Here is a 20,125-nt window from a genome sequence, read left to right as displayed (position 1 = left end):
CCCCGCTCACTACTGCCCTCAAATGTCCGCATTGCGGTACTGCACCCGAGACGGGGCCGCGCATGCGCACCGCATCCCGCCCCGCTCTCTGCTGCCCTCAGATGTCCGCACTGCGGTACTGCACCCGTAGACGGGGCCGCGCATGCGCACTCCCTTCGGCCCGCTCACTACTGCCCTCAGATGTCCGCATTGCGGTACTGCACCCGTAGACGGGGCCGCGCATGCGCACTCCCTCCCGCCCCGCTCACTGCTGTTCTCGCGGGTCCAGAAGCCAGTACTGCCGCCCCCCCGGCCTCCCCTGCGTGCGGAGAATACCGCCGGCAGCAGACGCGCGCACTGCCGCGCCTCTCCGCTCTTTCGGCCGCAGGTAAGCGCACGGGCCCGGCTCCTCGCCCCTTCCCGGTGCTCATGGACCGGTAGCGCAGGGCGCTTCTCCTTATCGCTGCTCCCTGGGGTCGCGGGGACGGTCAGTGCCGCCCCGGAGCTGCTCCGCGCTACTCTCGCACCGGAGCGGCCCCGGAGCCTGCTCGCTGATGCCCGTCGGTTTCTCGGGCACGGGCAGAGCAGCCTCGGGGCGCTCGCCGCTCGGGGCGAGCCCCGCGGGGCCGCGGCGCCCTGCGGCTCGCACGCGGGAGCCGCGAGAGCGCCGCCCCGGCTCTCGCCTCCTCCCCGCTCCCGCCGCCCCTCCCGCCGCGGCCGCGGCCGCAGCCGGCGCATGCGCGGTGCTCGACCGCCGGGCCGCTGCTGCGGCTGCGCCCGGTTGGCGGGCGGCGCATGCGCGGCGCCGGGGAGCAGCATGGCGGCGAGCAGGGACGGAGCTTTCGCGCGGCGGCGGCGGGCTGAGGCTGCCTGAGGTGGAGGAGCGGGGGGTGCCCGTGAGGCGAGCGCGCCCCTTCGGGTGGCCGCGGGTGTCGGGCTGCCGCCTGCTCGCTGAGGCCGTGGCTGCGCGGAGGCGGCGGTGCGGGGCTCGGGGCGGCGGGGGCTGGGGCCCGGCTCGGCCCCGCCGGGAGCGCCGGGCGGGGTCTGCGCGGCGCCGCGTGTGCCGCAGCGCGGGTCCGACCCCCCCTCGCCACGTGTCGCCTTTAGGGCCCCGGCTCCTGCCCAGCTGCTCGGGGCGCAGCCCGGAGGAGCGGGGCCGCAGGCGGGCCCCGGAGCGCTGCTGAGTCCCGGGAGGCTTGAACCCTCTGCGCCAAAGCGGCCGAGGGAGAACTCGGGTCGGGCGCGGTGAGCGCAGCCCCAAGTCATTCGCTTGAGAAGCGTGGCCGGGCAAGCGGGCGGATGGGTAGAAGAAAGAGGCTCCCAGAGCCTCCTGAGGCCCCCGCCCCCAGCCAGGCACAGCCTGAGAAACGTTGACGGGTGACGGCACAGCTGCCAAACCGATTTTTTCCCTCTCTTCGCCTGAGCCGCCTCTCGGAACTCTCTGTAGGCGCAAGATGCGGCTGGTCTGGGATAACTGCGCTGTGCGCAATGCTTCAGGGGAGCGTTAACATGAAACTGCAGGCTAAGGAGTCGCCTAGTAAAATAAAAGGCTCGGGAAAAGCCTAAGAGAGCACTGATGGGCCCTGGGAAGCCCCAGGGATGCTACAGAAAAGAGCCTGGCTTTTTTCAGGCACCTCCTCAGAGCAGAGAAATGGCTTACCCCGGCCTGCGGGAGAATGGGTGCTATTAATAACAGCCTTTCCTTACCACGGGCATTGCGAAAGCAGAAGGGACTAGAGAGGATGCGTAGCAGGTTATGGACTCTCTGCAAAGTTTAAGCGAACAACAGTCCCCTCTTAAAGTAGAACCGGTTTTGTCCTAAGTAATAGATGAACGTGGCTGTGAGTAACGTGAAGAGAAGCGGTTGCGTCTGTCACCCTCGGGGCCTCGGGGAAGTAGTGTCTAAAACCCGGTACCCTCGTGGCCTCATCAGCCTTCTCGGTCTGTCTGGCAGGGTAGTCCCCGGAAGGGGGCATCTCCAAGAGAAGCGGCTAGACCCAGCGACCCAGCCGTTCGCTTTGGTCGCCACCTGTGAGGCGAGCATCCGAGCGCAACGGGAGTCCGGGAGCTGTATCGAGAAGGTAATAGGTCTGAAAGAGAGACCGGCACATCGAGTGCTGTCGCTCTTCCGTGTAGTTAAGGGCCGAGAGAATTCTCGGTTAAGAGCGTGCGTGCAAGGCTTTGAGAAAGGATGCGGAGCAGTAACGATAATACCGAAGCGGAATAAAAACAAGGTTTCACGGAAGGCGGCGTAGGTAAGTGTCAGGTGATGCGCCTGCCTGTCTAATAACCTAGCCCTGTTGGCTGTATGCAGCGTTTCCAAACAGTTTACCCTGTACTGTGTGATACAAAGTGCTGTATTAAGCCCTTTCCTTTCGGGGGGGGGTGGGGGAGGGAGGGAGAAAAAAAAAACAGGGACACAGTAAAGAGAAAAAGAACGCGCGTAAATCTAAGCCTTTCGTTGCCAGCAAAATGCCAGTTTCTCTCTTTGTTACAGAGCTGGAACCAACGACAGCAAATGCTGACGGAGAGGGAAGCCGGACGAACGGCGTGTAGGGGATTAATACCCAAGGGACGGGGTTGAAACGAGGAGGCAGAAACGCAGCGGACCCTCGGTATCCCCAGCAGCTGCCAGGGTAGCGGCAGGTGTTCCGCCACGGGCGAGTCAAGGTAACTCTCGACAGTGACTGTTAGTTATTTTGGCCTCCCGGAGGCAGCGCCGAGGCCCAAGCAAGCCGTTCCTACCCCGTGGGTATCGCTAGCGGCATCTGCCTTAGTTTTGCTTTGGTCGTTTCTATTTTGTTTTGTTATCGCACGCGCGTGGATAGAAGGGGAAAGGCGTGACGCTTTTGAGGTTAATTGGCGCGGCCGAAGTAGAAGAGACCAGGAAAACGTAAGCAAGCTGAAGTAATAAAATCAACCGGGACCGGCTGAGAGCTGTCCCCGTCTCCCCCAAAGGAAAACCCGTTCCTCCCGACTAGGCAGGATCGCCGTTAAGAGCGAGCGGAATAATAGGTCACCAACGTGTAACGGGAGGCCTGTGCAGCTCCCAAACAAGTCTGCTCCGTACGTGTACTTCTGGGTGCGTGACTTTGTATGTCTACAAAACGTCCTCTTTTAAAAGCTGCAGGGCAGCAAATCGTTATCTTCGGGGAACGATGGTGAAGCGGCCAGAGTTACGGGAGAGGGAGAGAGAGAAAGAGAGAAAAGGAAAGAGGGGGAGAGAGGAAAACAGAGAGAGAGGGAGAGAGAGAGAAAGCGTGCGCCCTGTAAAACGAAGAGGTCGTTTTCGGAGGGCTCGGTTAGCGCAACCCGCAGCTAGTTACCTGGCAATGGCATCTGGGGGAGGAGGAAGCCCGTAGGTGGAGGAGACGTTAGAGCCTCGTTTAAAGCCTCGTGGAATGAATTAGCATCTCCTGCCCGCAAATTCCTAGGACGAGGCGAGCCTTTTCCAGTAATGCTTTCCGCATCTGGTGACTCTGTGGGAGCAGCACCGTCAGAAAAGAGCGGTAAGGGAAAGCGGGTGCCAACGGCACCGTCCTCGCGTCCCCTTTGGGGCCGGAACGCAAATTCTCTGGCTGTGAGAAAGACCGTTTAGCAGCGCCCTGGGCTGTAACTGTCTGCGATACTTCTCCCTTTGACAGCACAGAGGCGGTCCGACGCGCTCAGGTCCCTCTAAAGTGGTAACGCCAGGCCTAGGACTAGACAGCAGGGGATCATCTGTCCGAGCGGCACGATGAGCACTAACCTTACCGAGCAGGGGGTTACTGTGCGGGTGTTACAGGAAGGGGATGTTGCGCGTGTCTGCGTTGACCGAGGGGCAGAGCACGTTGCGCCCAAAAATGCGGACAGAGAAGGTTTCTGACAGATTAATCTCTAGCGGCTACTTAGTCTAACTTCCCTTTCGCAGCAAACCCGAGTGTCGTCGTAGCCCCCAGAGCAGGGCTGGGGGAAGCGGTACCTGCGGGTTGCGCGTTCTCGTTTACCTTGCGCGCGTGCGCGCGCGCGTGTTTGCGTTAGAGCTGCTTTTGTGCTTAGAAGCACCTTTGGATTCTTACGATTTTCCGCAGAGCTTTGCTTTGCTCCGTACTTTCGTAGGGTGATGGATTTTACGGTGCCTGCGTCGACAGGTGCTGGCCGGCTAAGTTGTAATGTCCCGAGGGAGACCCTTAGGCGAGGCCGAGGCGCTCGGGGAGGGAGCCTGCCGGAAGAACGTCGCCCGGGAGGGGTCGGCGGCCTCGAGCTGTAGGCGCTGACGCGCGTGGCTCCTTCTGTCGGACGCAGAGAGGTTGCGGAAACTTTAGCTCGGCTTTACGCCGTACGGCGGTAGTATTTTTGTGTTTCTAAATTGCGTTAATCCTCGGCATTCTGAACAGCAGGGAACGACGACGGGCCGTCGTGAAGAACTGCAGGCTGCCGCCCTCCGACCTCGGCAGGTGACGCGCCGAGAGCAGCCGATTCGGGAGAATCCGAATGCCGGTCTTGGCGAGTTCTCTGCCTGTTGCCGACGAGGAGCCTTTGACAGTAGGAAGGTTGGCAGCGTCCGTACCCGAACCGTGGAGTAGTAAGCTGCAGTTCACGGAGCAGCAGAGGAGGCGGGGGGCAGGGGCCGGCGGGGGGGGGGGAGGGGATAGGGGGATAGTGACCGGTTGAAGGGGTTGATTGCACGGACTCCTGATAGGTTCTGATCAGAAGACGTTTATCCATGTCAGAAGGCAAAATATATCTATCGATACAGTAAGCACGAGTTGTGCACGCGACACACACAGCGCGGTGATTGGGTATACAGCGACAAGCACGCGCTCCAGCTGCTAAAGCGATTGGTTATGTCCCTTGATAGAGTTTTCTCACAAGCAGACACCACGGTTATCTGCTTGGCTCACATTCTGCGTTCTTGTTCTGTTTCTCACAGCACACCTGCTTCTAGTCTCAGTTGAAGGACGGGTCGCCTAGCTCAGCGTCTAACAAACCCCACAACCGGTGGCCCGGTCGCTATGGCGCTGCTGTTGCTAGCAGAGCCACCAGGTCTGTGTGAAGCCTTAGGTGCCTGCGTGGAGCAGTGTTTTGGTCACTCACCTGGAAGAAGCAGCGAGGCCTAAAACAAGACTTTGTTGCGGCTACATGGGTAAGCTGCGACCCCACGTGTCTTTGCCTTGCTTTGCTGCCTCATGTCGTAAGAGCGACTTGGGAATAAAAACCGCTTACGGGGGTGCTTAAGGGAGGATCTGCGTTCTGCCCGGCTTAGGGAGCTATAGCGAAAGCTTGGGGAGGAAGGGGAGGGGAGGGGAGGGGAGGGAGGAGCACTGAACTGAGAATCTCCCAGTGACCTCGGCGGCTTGATTTGTTTGCAGGACAGTGGTCTGAGGGTGGGGGCGGTCTGGGAGAGTTTCAAACAGGACAGGAAAGAGCAAGGAGGGTTTGAGAGCGTGGACGAACCAGGTGCCCAGGGTACTGAAGTTGTTAAGGGCTGAGAGCATTTGGGGTTAAGCATCTGAAAGGGGCTAGCGCACGGGGAATAGTCAAGTGCCGTGACGGAACACAAGGCTCCTCTCCAGCCTGGGCCTGTGCGTGCGCCCCGGCTCTTGCGGACGCCCCGGAGCTGTAGGCAAACAGGCGAGCAGCCCGGCAGGCGAGCGGGCTCGGAGCGTGGCGAGGGCTGTCCGTGCTATGCGGATCCGTCCGCTTCCGTTCCCCGTCTCCTCGTCCAGCCCGCCCTCCTTTGGGTTTGTAACCTTCCCCTGCACCCAGCGTTCGGCTCTGCGCGCAGACCTCAGGGCTGGGCTTCGTGCGGCCCAGGCCCGTGCCACCGAGACCGGCGATGGGACGGGCGAGCCGAGCGCTGTGCAACGAGCGTCCTGCAGGGCTCTAGCCTGGCGCAGGGCAGAAGCGCGCAGACAGGCGAGCTCAGGCGTCGTCCTCTCCGTTCTCAGAGCTGAGTGCTCTCCCTGAAGGTGAAAGCGGAAGGGGTAGGTCGTCGGCTACTCGGACACCTGCCGCGTCAAGGGCGGCAGCGGGAGCTGACCCTTCCCCGACGGACGGACGCCGGTGAGGACTCTGGGTGTCACAAGGTAAGGGAAAGCGTGCCGGCGTCCAGCTCGGTGGCTGGCTCGCTCCCAGGTGGTGTTTCTGCACGGCAAAACAATAAACGGTTGCTTTAATTCTTTGCGCTCGTGCCTGTGGTTCTGGCTGTGCCTTTGCCATGAGGACGATGCCCGGGGGGAGAGGGTTACGCGTTGCGCCTGGGGCCCGCAGCCGGCGGCCGAGCCCCTTGCGCTTCGGAGCGCCTGCGGTTCCCGGGGAGCTCGGTGCCGTTGACGGGGCCGTGGGGAATCGCCCTTGCGTGGCCTGGACCCTCGGGACTCTGGGCGGGGGGCGATCCCCATCGTGTGGGGGCAGCCAGGGCCACTGCGTGCCTGGAGCTGGGAGCGCCCGTGGGAACGGGGAGAGCCTGCGGGCGCCGTGCCGTCAGCCGCGCTGAGCCCTGTGAGGTGCCTGATGGTGTGCCCCCGAGGCCCTTTGTTTGTGTTTTGGTTTGCCCCAGAGCCCCGCGTTTGCCCTCTGGTACCCTCAGGAGCCTTCAGTTCACGGTTTGGGCTGCCCCCAAGGCCCCCGTGTGCCTCGGGGCCCTGCGTTTGCTTTGCAGCCCGCGCCAGAGTTCTCCGTTTAGCTTTGTCGTCTGCCGCAGAGTTTGGCGAGTGCCCCCCAGGGCCCTCCTCCTGCCTTTCGGTGCCCCCAGAATCGTTCCGTTTGCTCTGTCGTCGCCTTTTCTCTACCTTTGTGGCCCCCACAGGTCCCGCTCGGTTCCCTTGTGCCCCGAGCGCTCCCTTTTGCTCCCCGTGCGCTCCGGGGCTCTGCCTTGAGCTTTCAGGGAGCCGCTCCCGGGAGCGGGGGTGCCTCTGGTGCCCTGGGAGCCCCCGCCGGGGCTGAGGGCCGTTGCTGCCGCCCCCTTGCCGACAGGCTGCGGCTGCGGGAGCCGGGGCTGGGAGGCGGCCCGGGGGGGGCCGGGGGGGGGGGGGGGCCGCTGCTGGCGATGGCGGGGGTGGGCCCTGGCCAGGAGCGGAGCAGCGTTTGGGGCGAGCTGGCGCCGGGGCCGGTCCGGGAGCTGGGAACCGGGGTGCGGAGCAGCGCCCGCTGGAAGCGGCAGGGCGGCTGCAGCGCGGAGGAGGTGAGGGGTGTCAGGGGGGTCGGTCTGCGCCGCGGGTCCGGCGCGTGGCCCCGCGGATGGGAACGTGCGGGGCGGGGGGGGGGGCACAAGCGGTGCGCGCTGCCGGGGGGGGGGGGGGGGGGGTGGAAGAGCGGCGCACCGAGGCTGCGGGAGGGCAGGGGGTGCGCCGGGGCTGCGGAGGGCGGGGAGAAAGGGGGTGCGCGCGGGGGTGGGGGGGGCGCAAGAGGGGGGCGTCTTGGGCCAGCTGGGGATCGCGTGTGGGAGCGGGAGGAGGGAGCTGAGGGGAAGCCCTAGGCAGGATTGCGGGGAAGGGGCGGAGGCGGTGTCGGAACTGCCGCGGGTCCGGTCGCGGGAGCGCCGGAGGGTATTGGGGGACGGCGCGGGACGGGCCGGCCGTAGGGCCAAAGTTATTGGAGCGTTGCGCGGCAGCCGCGCGGCACGCCGGGAACGGTAGTCTTCCGACACTGGGCTTCCGGTGCGCCATCTTCGTGCCGCGAGGCACGCCGGGAGCGGTAGTCTTCCGACACTGGGCTTCCGGTCCGCCATCTTCGTGCCGCGCGGCATGCCGGCAGCGGTAGTTCTTTCGCCGCTGCGCTGCCGCGCGGCCATATTGCTCAGGCGCTCGTTACTGCGGGGCAGCGCATGCGCACTGCGTTCCGCCGTACTCACTGCTGCCCTCGCCCGTCGATAAAGCGGTATTGCAACAGATATGGCAGGCGCCCGCGCACTGCGTTCCGCCGCGCTCACCGCTGCCCTCGAGGGTCGAAAAAAAAGCAGGCGCGCACCTGAGGCGGGAAAGCGCCTACGCCCTGCCCGCTGCAGTGCTCGTTACCGTCACCTCGTTTCGAGAGTGCTCGACTGCACCCGAGACGGGGCCGCGCATGCGCACCGCCTCCCGCCCCGCTCTCTGCTGCCCTCGCCTGTCCGCGCTGCGGTACTGCACCCGTAGACGGGCCGCGCATGCGCACCGCCTCCCGCCCCGCTCACTGCTGCCCTCAGATGTCCGCATTGCGGTACTGCACCCGTAGACGGGGCCGCGCATGCGCAGTCCCTTCGGCCCGCTCACTGCTGCCCTCGCCTGTCCGCATTGCGGTACTGCACCCGTAGACGGGGCCGCGCATGCGCACTCCCTACCCCGCTCTCTGCTGCCCTCGCCTGTCCGCATTGCGGTACTGCACCTGAAACGGTGCCGCGCATGCGCACCGCCTCCCGCCCCGCTCTCTGCTGCCCTCGCCTGTCCGCATTGCGGTACTGCACCCGAAACGGGGCCGCGCATGCGCACTCCCTTCGGCCCGCTCACTACTGCCCTCAAATGTCCGCATTGCGGTACTGCACCCGAAACGGGGCCGCGCATGCGCACTGCCTCCCGCCCCGCTCACTACTGCCCTCAAATGTCCGCATTGCGGTACTGCACCCGTAGACGGGGCCGCGCATGCGCACCGCATCCCCCGCTCACTGCTGCCCTCGCCTGTCCGCATTGCGGTACTGCACCTGAAACGGGGCCGCGCATGCGCACTGCCTCCCGCCCCGCTCACTACTGCCCTCAAATGTCCGCATTGCGGTACTGCACCCGAGACGGGGCCGCGCATGCGCACCGCATCCCGCCCCGCTCTCTGCTGCCCTCGCCTGTCCGCATTGCGGTACTGCACCCGTAGACGGGGCCGCGCATGCGCACTCCCTTCGGCCCGCTCACTACTGCCCTCAGATGTCCGCATTGCGGTACTGCACCCGTAGACGGGGCCGCGCATGCGCACTCCCTCCCGCCCCGCTCACTGCTGTTCTCGCGGGTCCAGAAGCCAGTACTGCCGCCCCCCCGGCCTCCCCTGCGTGCGGAGAATACCGCCGGCAGCAGACGCGCGCACTGCCGCGCCTCTCCGCTCTTTCGGCCGCAGGTAAGCGCACGGGCCCGGCTCCTCGCCCCTTCCCGGTGCTCATGGACCGGTAGCGCAGGGCGCTTCTCCTTATCGCTGCTCCCTGGGGTCGCGGGGACGGTCAGTGCCGCCCCGGAGCTGCTCCGCGCTACTCTCGCACCGGAGCGGCCCCGGAGCCTGCTCGCTGATGCCCGTCGGTTTCTCGGGCACGGGCAGAGCAGCCTCGGGGCGCTCGCCGCTCGGGGCGAGCCCCGCGGGGCCGCGGCGCCCTGCGGCTCGCACGCGGGAGCCGCGAGAGCGCCGCCCCGGCTCTCGCCTCCTCCCCGCTCCCGCCGCCCCTCCCGCCGCGGCCGCGGCCGCAGCCGGCGCATGCGCGGTGCTCGACCGCCGGGCCGCTGCTGCGGCTGCGCCCGGTTGGCGGGCGGCGCATGCGCGGCGCCGGGGAGCAGCATGGCGGCGAGCAGGGACGGAGCTTTCGCGCGGCGGCGGCGGGCTGAGGCTGCCTGAGGTGGAGGAGCGGGGGGTGCCCGTGAGGCGAGCGCGCCCCTTCGGGTGGCCGCGGGTGTCGGGCTGCCGCCTGCTCGCTGAGGCCGTGGCTGCGCGGAGGCGGCGGTGCGGGGCTCGGGGCGGCGGGGGCTGGGGCCCGGCTCGGCCCCGCCGGGAGCGCCGGGCGGGGTCTGCGCGGCGCCGCGTGTGCCGCAGCGCGGGTCCGACCCCCCCTCGCCACGTGTCGCCTTTAGGGCCCCGGCTCCTGCCCAGCTGCTCGGGGCGCAGCCCGGAGGAGCGGGGCCGCAGGCGGGCCCCGGAGCGCTGCTGAGTCCCGGGAGGCTTGAACCCTCTGCGCCAAAGCGGCCGAGGGAGAACTCGGGTCGGGCGCGGTGAGCGCAGCCCCAAGTCATTCGCTTGAGAAGCGTGGCCGGGCAAGCGGGCGGATGGGTAGAAGAAAGAGGCTCCCAGAGCCTCCTGAGGCCCCCGCCCCCAGCCAGGCACAGCCTGAGAAACGTTGACGGGTGACGGCACAGCTGCCAAACCGATTTTTTCCCTCTCTTCGCCTGAGCCGCCTCTCGGAACTCTCTGTAGGCGCAAGATGCGGCTGGTCTGGGATAACTGCGCTGTGCGCAATGCTTCAGGGGAGCGTTAACATGAAACTGCAGGCTAAGGAGTCGCCTAGTAAAATAAAAGGCTCGGGAAAAGCCTAAGAGAGCACTGATGGGCCCTGGGAAGCCCCAGGGATGCTACAGAAAAGAGCCTGGCTTTTTTCAGGCACCTCCTCAGAGCAGAGAAATGGCTTACCCCGGCCTGCGGGAGAATGGGTGCTATTAATAACAGCCTTTCCTTACCACGGGCATTGCGAAAGCAGAAGGGACTAGAGAGGATGCGTAGCAGGTTATGGACTCTCTGCAAAGTTTAAGCGAACAACAGTCCCCTCTTAAAGTAGAACCGGTTTTGTCCTAAGTAATAGATGAACGTGGCTGTGAGTAACGTGAAGAGAAGCGGTTGCGTCTGTCACCCTCGGGGCCTCGGGGAAGTAGTGTCTAAAACCCGGTACCCTCGTGGCCTCATCAGCCTTCTCGGTCTGTCTGGCAGGGTAGTCCCCGGAAGGGGGCATCTCCAAGAGAAGCGGCTAGACCCAGCGACCCAGCCGTTCGCTTTGGTCGCCACCTGTGAGGCGAGCATCCGAGCGCAACGGGAGTCCGGGAGCTGTATCGAGAAGGTAATAGGTCTGAAAGAGAGACCGGCACATCGAGTGCTGTCGCTCTTCCGTGTAGTTAAGGGCCGAGAGAATTCTCGGTTAAGAGCGTGCGTGCAAGGCTTTGAGAAAGGATGCGGAGCAGTAACGATAATACCGAAGCGGAATAAAAACAAGGTTTCACGGAAGGCGGCGTAGGTAAGTGTCAGGTGATGCGCCTGCCTGTCTAATAACCTAGCCCTGTTGGCTGTATGCAGCGTTTCCAAACAGTTTACCCTGTACTGTGTGATACAAAGTGCTGTATTAAGCCCTTTCCTTTCGGGGGGGGGTGGGGGAGGGAGGGAGAAAAAAAAAACAGGGACACAGTAAAGAGAAAAAGAACGCGCGTAAATCTAAGCCTTTCGTTGCCAGCAAAATGCCAGTTTCTCTCTTTGTTACAGAGCTGGAACCAACGACAGCAAATGCTGACGGAGAGGGAAGCCGGACGAACGGCGTGTAGGGGATTAATACCCAAGGGACGGGGTTGAAACGAGGAGGCAGAAACGCAGCGGACCCTCGGTATCCCCAGCAGCTGCCAGGGTAGCGGCAGGTGTTCCGCCACGGGCGAGTCAAGGTAACTCTCGACAGTGACTGTTAGTTATTTTGGCCTCCCGGAGGCAGCGCCGAGGCCCAAGCAAGCCGTTCCTACCCCGTGGGTATCGCTAGCGGCATCTGCCTTAGTTTTGCTTTGGTCGTTTCTATTTTGTTTTGTTATCGCACGCGCGTGGATAGAAGGGGAAAGGCGTGACGCTTTTGAGGTTAATTGGCGCGGCCGAAGTAGAAGAGACCAGGAAAACGTAAGCAAGCTGAAGTAATAAAATCAACCGGGACCGGCTGAGAGCTGTCCCCGTCTCCCCCAAAGGAAAACCCGTTCCTCCCGACTAGGCAGGATCGCCGTTAAGAGCGAGCGGAATAATAGGTCACCAACGTGTAACGGGAGGCCTGTGCAGCTCCCAAACAAGTCTGCTCCGTACGTGTACTTCTGGGTGCGTGACTTTGTATGTCTACAAAACGTCCTCTTTTAAAAGCTGCAGGGCAGCAAATCGTTATCTTCGGGGAACGATGGTGAAGCGGCCAGAGTTACGGGAGAGGGAGAGAGAGAAAGAGAGAAAAGGAAAGAGGGGGAGAGGGGAAAACAGAGAGAGAGGGAGAGAGAGAGAAAGCGTGCGCCCTGTAAAACGAAGAGGTCGTTTTCGGAGGGCTCGGTTAGCGCAACCCGCAGCTAGTTACCTGGCAATGGCATCTGGGGGAGGAGGAAGCCCGTAGGTGGAGGAGACGTTAGAGCCTCGTTTAAAGCCTCGTGGAATGAATTAGCATCTCCTGCCCGCAAATTCCTAGGACGAGGCGAGCCTTTTCCAGTAATGCTTTCCGCATCTGGTGACTCTGTGGGAGCAGCACCGTCAGAAAAGAGCGGTAAGGGAAAGCGGGTGCCAACGGCACCGTCCTCGCGTCCCCTTTGGGGCCGGAACGCAAATTCTCTGGCTGTGAGAAAGACCGTTTAGCAGCGCCCTGGGCTGTAACTGTCTGCGATACTTCTCCCTTTGACAGCACAGAGGCGGTCCGACGCGCTCAGGTCCCTCTAAAGTGGTAACGCCAGGCCTAGGACTAGACAGCAGGGGATCATCTGTCCGAGCGGCACGATGAGCACTAACCTTACCGAGCAGGGGTTACTGTGCGGGTGTTACAGGAAGGGGATGTTGCGCGTGTCTGCGTTGACCGAGGGGCAGAGCACGTTGCGCCCAAAAATGCGGACAGAGAAGGTTTCTGACAGATTAATCTCTAGCGGCTACTTAGTCTAACTTCCCTTTCGCAGCAAACCCGAGTGTCGTCGTAGCCCCCAGAGCAGGGCTGGGGGAAGCGGTACCTGCGGGTTGCGCGTTCTCGTTTACCTTGCGCGCGTGCGCGCGCGCGTGTTTGCGTTAGAGCTGCTTTTGTGCTTAGAAGCACCTTTGGATTCTTACGATTTTCCGCAGAGCTTTGCTTTGCTCCGTACTTTCGTAGGGTGATGGATTTTACGGTGCCTGCGTCGACAGGTGCTGGCCGGCTAAGTTGTAATGTCCCGAGGGAGACCCTTAGGCGAGGCCGAGGCGCTCGGGGAGGGAGCCTGCCGGAAGAACGTCGCCCGGGAGGGGTCGGCGGCCTCGAGCTGTAGGCGCTGACGCGCGTGGCTCCTTCTGTCGGACGCAGAGAGGTTGCGGAAACTTTAGCTCGGCTTTACGCCGTACGGCGGTAGTATTTTTGTGTTTCTAAATTGCGTTAATCCTCGGCATTCTGAACAGCAGGGAACGACGACGGGCCGTCGTGAAGAACTGCAGGCTGCCGCCCTCCGACCTCGGCAGGTGACGCGCCGAGAGCAGCCGATTCGGGAGAATCCGAATGCCGGTCTTGGCGAGTTCTCTGCCTGTTGCCGACGAGGAGCCTTTGACAGTAGGAAGGTTGGCAGCGTCCGTACCCGAACCGTGGAGTAGTAAGCTGCAGTTCACGGAGCAGCAGAGGAGGCGGGGGGCAGGGGCCGGCGGGGGGGGGGGAGGGGATAGGGGGATAGTGACCGGTTGAAGGGGTTGATTGCACGGACTCCTGATAGGTTCTGATCAGAAGACGTTTATCCATGTCAGAAGGCAAAATATATCTATCGATACAGTAAGCACGAGTTGTGCACGCGACACACACAGCGCGGTGATTGGGTATACAGCGACAAGCACGCGCTCCAGCTGCTAAAGCGATTGGTTATGTCCCTTGATAGAGTTTTCTCACAAGCAGACACCACGGTTATCTGCTTGGCTCACATTCTGCGTTCTTGTTCTGTTTCTCACAGCACACCTGCTTCTAGTCTCAGTTGAAGGACGGGTCGCCTAGCTCAGCGTCTAACAAACCCCACAACCGGTGGCCCGGTCGCTATGGCGCTGCTGTTGCTAGCAGAGCCACCAGGTCTGTGTGAAGCCTTAGGTGCCTGCGTGGAGCAGTGTTTTGGTCACTCACCTGGAAGAAGCAGCGAGGCCTAAAACAAGACTTTGTTGCGGCTACATGGGTAAGCTGCGACCCCACGTGTCTTTGCCTTGCTTTGCTGCCTCATGTCGTAAGAGCGACTTGGGAATAAAAACCGCTTACGGGGGTGCTTAAGGGAGGATCTGCGTTCTGCCCGGCTTAGGGAGCTATAGCGAAAGCTTGGGGAGGAAGGGGAGGGGAGGGGAGGGGAGGGAGGAGCACTGAACTGAGAATCTCCCAGTGACCTCGGCGGCTTGATTTGTTTGCAGGACAGTGGTCTGAGGGTGGGGGCGGTCTGGGAGAGTTTCAAACAGGACAGGAAAGAGCAAGGAGGGTTTGAGAGCGTGGACGAACCAGGTGCCCAGGGTACTGAAGTTGTTAAGGGCTGAGAGCATTTGGGGTTAAGCATCTGAAAGGGGCTAGCGCACGGGGAATAGTCAAGTGCCGTGACGGAACACAAGGCTCCTCTCCAGCCTGGGCCTGTGCGTGCGCCCCGGCTCTTGCGGACGCCCCGGAGCTGTAGGCAAACAGGCGAGCAGCCCGGCAGGCGAGCGGGCTCGGAGCGTGGCGAGGGCTGTCCGTGCTATGCGGATCCGTCCGCTTCCGTTCCCCGTCTCCTCGTCCAGCCCGCCCTCCTTTGGGTTTGTAACCTTCCCCTGCACCCAGCGTTCAGCTCTGCGCGCAGACCTCAGGGCTGGGCTTCGTGCGGCCCAGGCCCGTGCCACCGAGACCGGCGATGGGACGGGCGAGCCGAGCGCTGTGCAACGAGCGTCCTGCAGGGCTCTAGCCTGGCGCAGGGCAGAAGCGCGCAGACAGGCGAGCTCAGGCGTCGTCCTCTCCGTTCTCAGAGCTGAGTGCTCTCCCTGAAGGTGAAAGCGGAAGGGGTAGGTCGTCGGCTACTCGGACACCTGCCGCGTCAAGGGCGGCAGCGGGAGCTGACCCTTCCCCGACGGACGGACGCCGGTGAGGACTCTGGGTGTCACAAGGTAAGGGAAAGCGTGCCGGCGTCCAGCTCGGTGGCTGGCTCGCTCCCAGGTGGTGTTTCTGCACGGCAAAACAATAAACGGTTGCTTTAATTCTTTGCGCTCGTGCCTGTGGTTCTGGCTGTGCCTTTGCCATGAGGACGATGCCCGGGGGGAGAGGGTTACGCGTTGCGCCTGGGGCCCGCAGCCGGCGGCCGAGCCCCTTGCGCTTCGGAGCGCCTGCGGTTCCCGGGGAGCTCGGTGCCGTTGACGGGGCCGTGGGGAATCGCCCTTGCGTGGCCTGGACCCTCGGGACTCTGGGCGGGGGGCGATCCCCATCGTGGTGGGGGCAGCCAGGGCCACTGCGTGCCTGGAGCTGGGAGCGCCCGTGGGAACGGGGAGAGCCTGCGGGCGCCGTGCCGTCAGCCGCGCTGAGCCCTGTGAGGTGCCTGATGGTGTGCCCCCGAGGCCCTTTGTTTGTGTTTTGGTTTGCCCCAGAGCCCCGCGTTTGCCCTCTGGTACCCTCAGGAGCCTTCAGTTCACGGTTTGGGCTGCCCCCAAGGCCCCCGTGTGCCTCGGGGCCCTGCGTTTGCTTTGCAGCCCGCGCCAGAGTTCTCCGTTTAGCTTTGTCGTCTGCCGCAGAGTTTGGCGAGTGCCCCCCAGGGCCCTCCTCCTGCCTTTCGGTGCCCCCAGAATCGTTCCGTTTGCTCTGTCGTCGCCTTTTCTCTACCTTTGTGGCCCCCACAGGTCCCGCTCGGTTCCCTTGTGCCCCGAGCGCTCCCTTTTGCTCCCCGTGCGCTCCGGGGCTCTGCCTTGAGCTTTCAGGGAGCCGCTCCCGGGAGCGGGGGTGCCTCTGGTGCCCTGGGAGCCCCCGCCGGGGCTGAGGGCCGTTGCTGCCGCCCCCTTGCCGACAGGCTGCGGCTGCGGGAGCCGGGGCTGGGAGGCGGCCCGGGGGGGGCCGGGGGGGGGGGGGGGGCCGCTGCTGGCGATGGCGGGGGTGGGCCCTGGCCAGGAGCGGAGCAGCGTTTGGGGCGAGCTGGCGCCGGGGCCGGTCCGGGAGCTGGGAACCGGGGTGCGGAGCAGCGCCCGCTGGAAGCGGCAGGGCGGCTGCAGCGCGGAGGAGGTGAGGGGTGTCAGGGGGGTCGGTCTGCGCCGCGGGTCCGGCGCGTGGCCCCGCGGATGGGAACGTGCGGGGCGGGGGGGGGGGCACAAGCGGTGCGCGCTGCCGGGGGGGGGGGGGGGTGGAAGAGCGGCGCACCGAGGCTGCGGGAGGGCAGGGGGTGCGCCGGGGCTGCGGAGGGCGGGGAGAAAGGGGGTGCGCGCGGGGGTGGGGGGGGCGCAAGAGGGGGGCGTCTTGGGCCAGCTGGGGATCGCGTGTGGGAGCGGGAGGAGGGAGCTGAGGGGAAGCCCTAGGCAGGATTGCGGGGAAGGGGCGGAGGCGGTGTCGGAACTGCCGCGGGTCCGGTCGCGGGAGCGCCGGAGGGTATTGGGGGACGGCGCGGGACGGGCCGGCCGTAGGGCCAAAGTTATTGGAGCGTTGCGCGGCAGCCGCGCGGCACGCCGGGAACGGTAGTCTTCCGACACTGGGCTTCCGGTGCGCCATCTTCGTGCCGCGCGGCATGCCGGCAGCGGTAGTTCTTTCGCCGCTGCGCTGCCGCGCGGCCATATTGCTCAGGCGCTCGTTACTGCGGGGCAGCGCATGCGCACTGCGTTCCGCCGTACTCACTGCTGCCCTCGCCCGTCGATAAAGCGGTATTGCAACAGATATGGCAGGCGCCCGCGCACTGCGTTCCGCCGCGCTCACCGCTGCCCTCGAGGGTCGAAAAAAAAACAGGCGCGCACCTGAGGCGGGAAAGCGCCTACGCCCTGCCCGCTGCAGTGCTCGTTACCGTCACCTCGTTTCGAGAGTGCTCGACTGCACCCGAGACGGGGCCGCGCATGCGCACCGCCTCCCGCCCCGCTCTCTGCTGCCCTCGCCTGTCCGCGCTGCGGTACTGCACCCGTAGACGGGCCGCGCATGCGCACCGCCTCCCGCCCCGCTCACTGCTGCCCTCAGATGTCCGCATTGCGGTACTGCACCCGTAGACGGGGCCGCGCATGCGCAGTCCCTTCGGCCCGCTCACTGCTGCCCTCGCCTGTCCGCATTGCGGTACTGCACCCGTAGACGGGGCCGCGCATGCGCACTCCCTACCCCGCTCTCTGCTGCCCTCGCCTGTCCGCATTGCGGTACTGCACCTGAAACGGTGCCGCGCATGCGCACCGCCTCCCGCCCCGCTCTCTGCTGCCCTCGCCTGTCCGCATTGCGGTACTGCACCCGAAACGGGGCCGCGCATGCGCACTCCCTTCGGCCCGCTCACTACTGCCCTCAAATGTCCGCATTGCGGTACTGCACCCGAAACGGGGCCGCGCATGCGCACTGCCTCCCGCCCCGCTCACTACTGCCCTCAAATGTCCGCATTGCGGTACTGCACCCGTAGACGGGGCCGCGCATGCGCACCGCATCCCCCGCTCACTGCTGCCCTCGCCTGTCCGCATTGCGGTACTGCACCTGAAACGGGGCCGCGCATGCGCACTGCCTCCCGCCCCGCTCACTACTGCCCTCAAATGTCCGCATTGCGGTACTGCACCCGAGACGGGGCCGCGCATGCGCACCGCATCCCGCCCCGCTCTCTGCTGCCCTCGCCTGTCCGCATTGCGGTACTGCACCCGTAGACGGGGCCGCGCATGCGCACTCCCTTCGGCCCGCTCACTACTGCCCTCAGATGTCCGCATTGCGGTACTGCACCCGTAGACGGGGCCGCGCATGCGCACTCCCTCCCGCCCCGCTCACTGCTGTTCTCGCGGGTCCAGAAGCCAGTACTGCCGCCCCCCCGGCCTCCCCTGCGTGCGGAGAATACCGCCGGCAGCAGACGCGCGCACTGCCGCGCCTCTCCGCTCTTTCGGCCGCAGGTAAGCGCACGGGCCCGGCTCCTCGCCCCTTCCCGGTGCTCACGGACCGGTAGCGCAGGGCGCTTCTCCTTATCGCTGCTCCCTGGGGTCGCGGGGACGGTCAGTGCCGCCCCGGAGCTGCTCCGCGCTACTCTCGCACCGGAGCGGCCCCGGAGCCTGCTCGCTGATGCCCGTCGGTTTCTCGGGCACGGGCAGAGCAGCCTCGGGGCGCTCGCCGCTCGGGGCGAGCCCCGCGGGGCCGCGGCGCCCTGCGGCTCGCACGCGGGAGCCGCGAGAGCGCCGCCCCGGCTCTCGCCTCCTCCCCGCTCCCGCCGCCCCTCCCGCCGCGGCCGCGGCCGCAGCCGGCGCATGCGCGGTGCTCGACCGCCGGGCCGCTGCTGCGGCTGCGCCCGGTTGGCGGGCGGCGCATGCGCGGCGCCGGGGAGCAGCATGGCGGCGAGCAGGGACGGAGCTTTCGCGCGGCGGCGGCGGGCTGAGGCTGCCTGAGGTGGAGGAGCGGGGGGTGCCCGTGAGGCGAGCGCGCCCCTTCGGGTGGCCGCGGGTGTCGGGCTGCCGCCTGCTCGCTGAGGCCGTGGCTGCGCGGAGGCGGCGGTGCGGGGCTCGGGGCGGCGGGGGCTGGGGCCCGGCTCGGCCCCGCCGGGAGCGCCGGGCGGGGTCTGCGCGGCGCCGCGTGTGCCGCAGCGCGGGTCCGACCCCCCCTCGCCACGTGTCGCCTTTAGGGCCCCGGCTCCTGCCCAGCTGCTCGGGGCGCAGCCCGGAGGAGCGGGGCCGCAGGCGGGCCCCGGAGCGCTGCTGAGTCCCGGGAGGCTTGAACCCTCTGCGCCAAAGCGGCCGAGGGAGAACTCGGGTCGGGCGCGGTGAGCGCAGCCCCAAGTCATTCGCTTGAGAAGCGTGGCCGGGCAAGCGGGCGGATGGGTAGAAGAAAGAGGCTCCCAGAGCCTCCTGAGGCCCCCGCCCCCAGCCAGGCACAGCCTGAGAAACGTTGACGGGTGACGGCACAGCTGCCAAACCGATTTTTTCCCTCTCTTCGCCTGAGCCGCCTCTCGGAACTCTCTGTAGGCGCAAGATGCGGCTGGTCTGGGATAACTGCGCTGTGCGCAATGCTTCAGGGGAGCGTTAACATGAAACTGCAGGCTAAGGAGTCGCCTAGTAAAATAAAAGGCTCGGGAAAAGCCTAAGAGAGCACTGATGGGCCCTGGGAAGCCCCAGGGATGCTACAGAAAAGAGCCTGGCTTTTTTCAGGCACCTCCTCAGAGCAGAGAAATGGCTTACCCCGGCCTGCGGGAGAATGGGTGCTATTAATAACAGCCTTTCCTTACCACGGGCATTGCGAAAGCAGAAGGGACTAGAGAGGATGCGTAGCAGGTTATGGACTCTCTGCAAAGTTTAAGCGAACAACAGTCCCCTCTTAAAGTAGAACCGGTTTTGTCCTAAGTAATAGATGAACGTGGCTGTGAGTAACGTGAAGAGAAGCGGTTGCGTCTGTCACCCTCGGGGCCTCGGGGAAGTAGTGTCTAAAACCCGGTACCCTCGTGGCCTCATCAGCCTTCTCGGTCTGTCTGGCAGGGTAGTCCCCGGAAGGGGGCATCTCCAAGAGAAGCGGCTAGACCCAGCGACCCAGCCGTTCGCTTTGGTCGCCACCTGTGAGGCGAGCATCCGAGCGCAACGGGAGTCCGGGAGCTGTATCGAGAAGGTAATAGGTCTGAAAGAGAGACCGGCACATCGAGTGCTGTCGCTCTTCCGTGTAGTTAAGGGCCGAGAGAATTCTCGGTTAAGAGCGTGCGTGCAAGGCTTTGAGAAAGGATGCGGAGCAGTAACGATAATACCGAAGCGGAATAAAAACAAGGTTTCACGGAAGGCGGCGTAGGTAAGTGTCAGGTGATGCGCCTGCCTGTCTAATAACCTAGCCCTGTTGGCTGTATGCAGCGTTTCCAAACAGTTTACCCTGTACTGTGTGATACAAAGTGCTGTATTAAGCCCTTTCCTTTCGGGGGGGGTGGGGGAGGGAGGGAGAAAAAAAAAACAGGGACACAGTAAAGAGAAAAAGAACGCGCGTAAATCTAAGCCTTTCGTTGCCAGCAAAATGCCAGTTTCTCTCTTTGTTACAGAGCTGGAACCAACGACAGCAAATGCTGACGGAGAGGGAAGCCGGACGAACGGCGTGTAGGGGATTAATACCCAAGGGACGGGGTTGAAACGAGGAGGCAGAAACGCAGCGGACCCTCGGTATCCCCAGCAGCTGCCAGGGTAGCGGCAGGTGTTCCGCCACGGGCGAGTCAAGGTAACTCTCGACAGTGACTGTTAGTTATTTTGGCCTCCCGGAGGCAGCGCCGAGGCCCAAGCAAGCCGTTCCTACCCCGTGGGTATCGCTAGCGGCATCTGCCTTAGTTTTGCTTTGGTCGTTTCTATTTTGTTTTGTTATCGCACGCGCGTGGATAGAAGGGGAAAGGCGTGACGCTTTTGAGGTTAATTGGCGCGGCCGAAG

The 20,125-nt window shown here is 64.5% G+C and overlaps 3 long non-coding RNA genes across 5 annotated transcripts; all 3 read left to right on the top strand.

Moving 5' to 3' along the window:
- The first annotated feature begins 307 nt into the window (after positions 1–307).
- Positions 308–2,643, top strand: LOC134140000 (uncharacterized). Its single transcript, XR_009958318.1, has 3 exons — positions 308–367; positions 1,934–2,060; positions 2,477–2,643. It is a non-coding gene; the product is annotated as an uncharacterized LOC134140000 (long non-coding RNA).
- Positions 2,644–3,124: 481 nt separating this feature from the next.
- LOC134139998 (uncharacterized) lies at positions 3,125–11,312 on the top strand. Of its 2 annotated transcripts, XR_009958314.1 has the most exons (5): positions 3,125–4,511; positions 4,892–5,104; positions 5,910–6,047; positions 10,603–10,729; positions 11,146–11,312. It is a non-coding gene; the product is annotated as an uncharacterized LOC134139998 (long non-coding RNA). The 2 variants fall into 2 exon arrangements; XR_009958315.1 differs by lacking the exons at positions 10,603–10,729; positions 11,146–11,312 and having other exon boundaries at positions 3,130–4,511; positions 5,910–6,137.
- Positions 11,313–12,439: 1,127 nt separating this feature from the next.
- LOC134139997 (uncharacterized) lies at positions 12,440–19,915 on the top strand. Of its 2 annotated transcripts, XR_009958312.1 has the most exons (5): positions 12,440–13,179; positions 13,560–13,772; positions 14,578–14,715; positions 19,207–19,333; positions 19,749–19,915. It is a non-coding gene; the product is annotated as an uncharacterized LOC134139997 (long non-coding RNA). The 2 variants fall into 2 exon arrangements; XR_009958313.1 differs by lacking the exons at positions 19,207–19,333; positions 19,749–19,915 and having other exon boundaries at positions 14,578–14,805.
- The last annotated feature ends 210 nt before the right edge of the window (positions 19,916–20,125 follow it).

The sequence above is a fragment of the Rhea pennata genome, chromosome 4 (genome assembly GCF_028389875.1).
Source record: "Rhea pennata isolate bPtePen1 chromosome 4, bPtePen1.pri, whole genome shotgun sequence".
Taxonomy (NCBI): Eukaryota; Metazoa; Chordata; class Aves; order Rheiformes; family Rheidae; genus Rhea; species Rhea pennata.
Note: the sequence above shows the minus strand (reverse complement) of the source record. Positions and strands in the feature narration are given on the sequence as shown.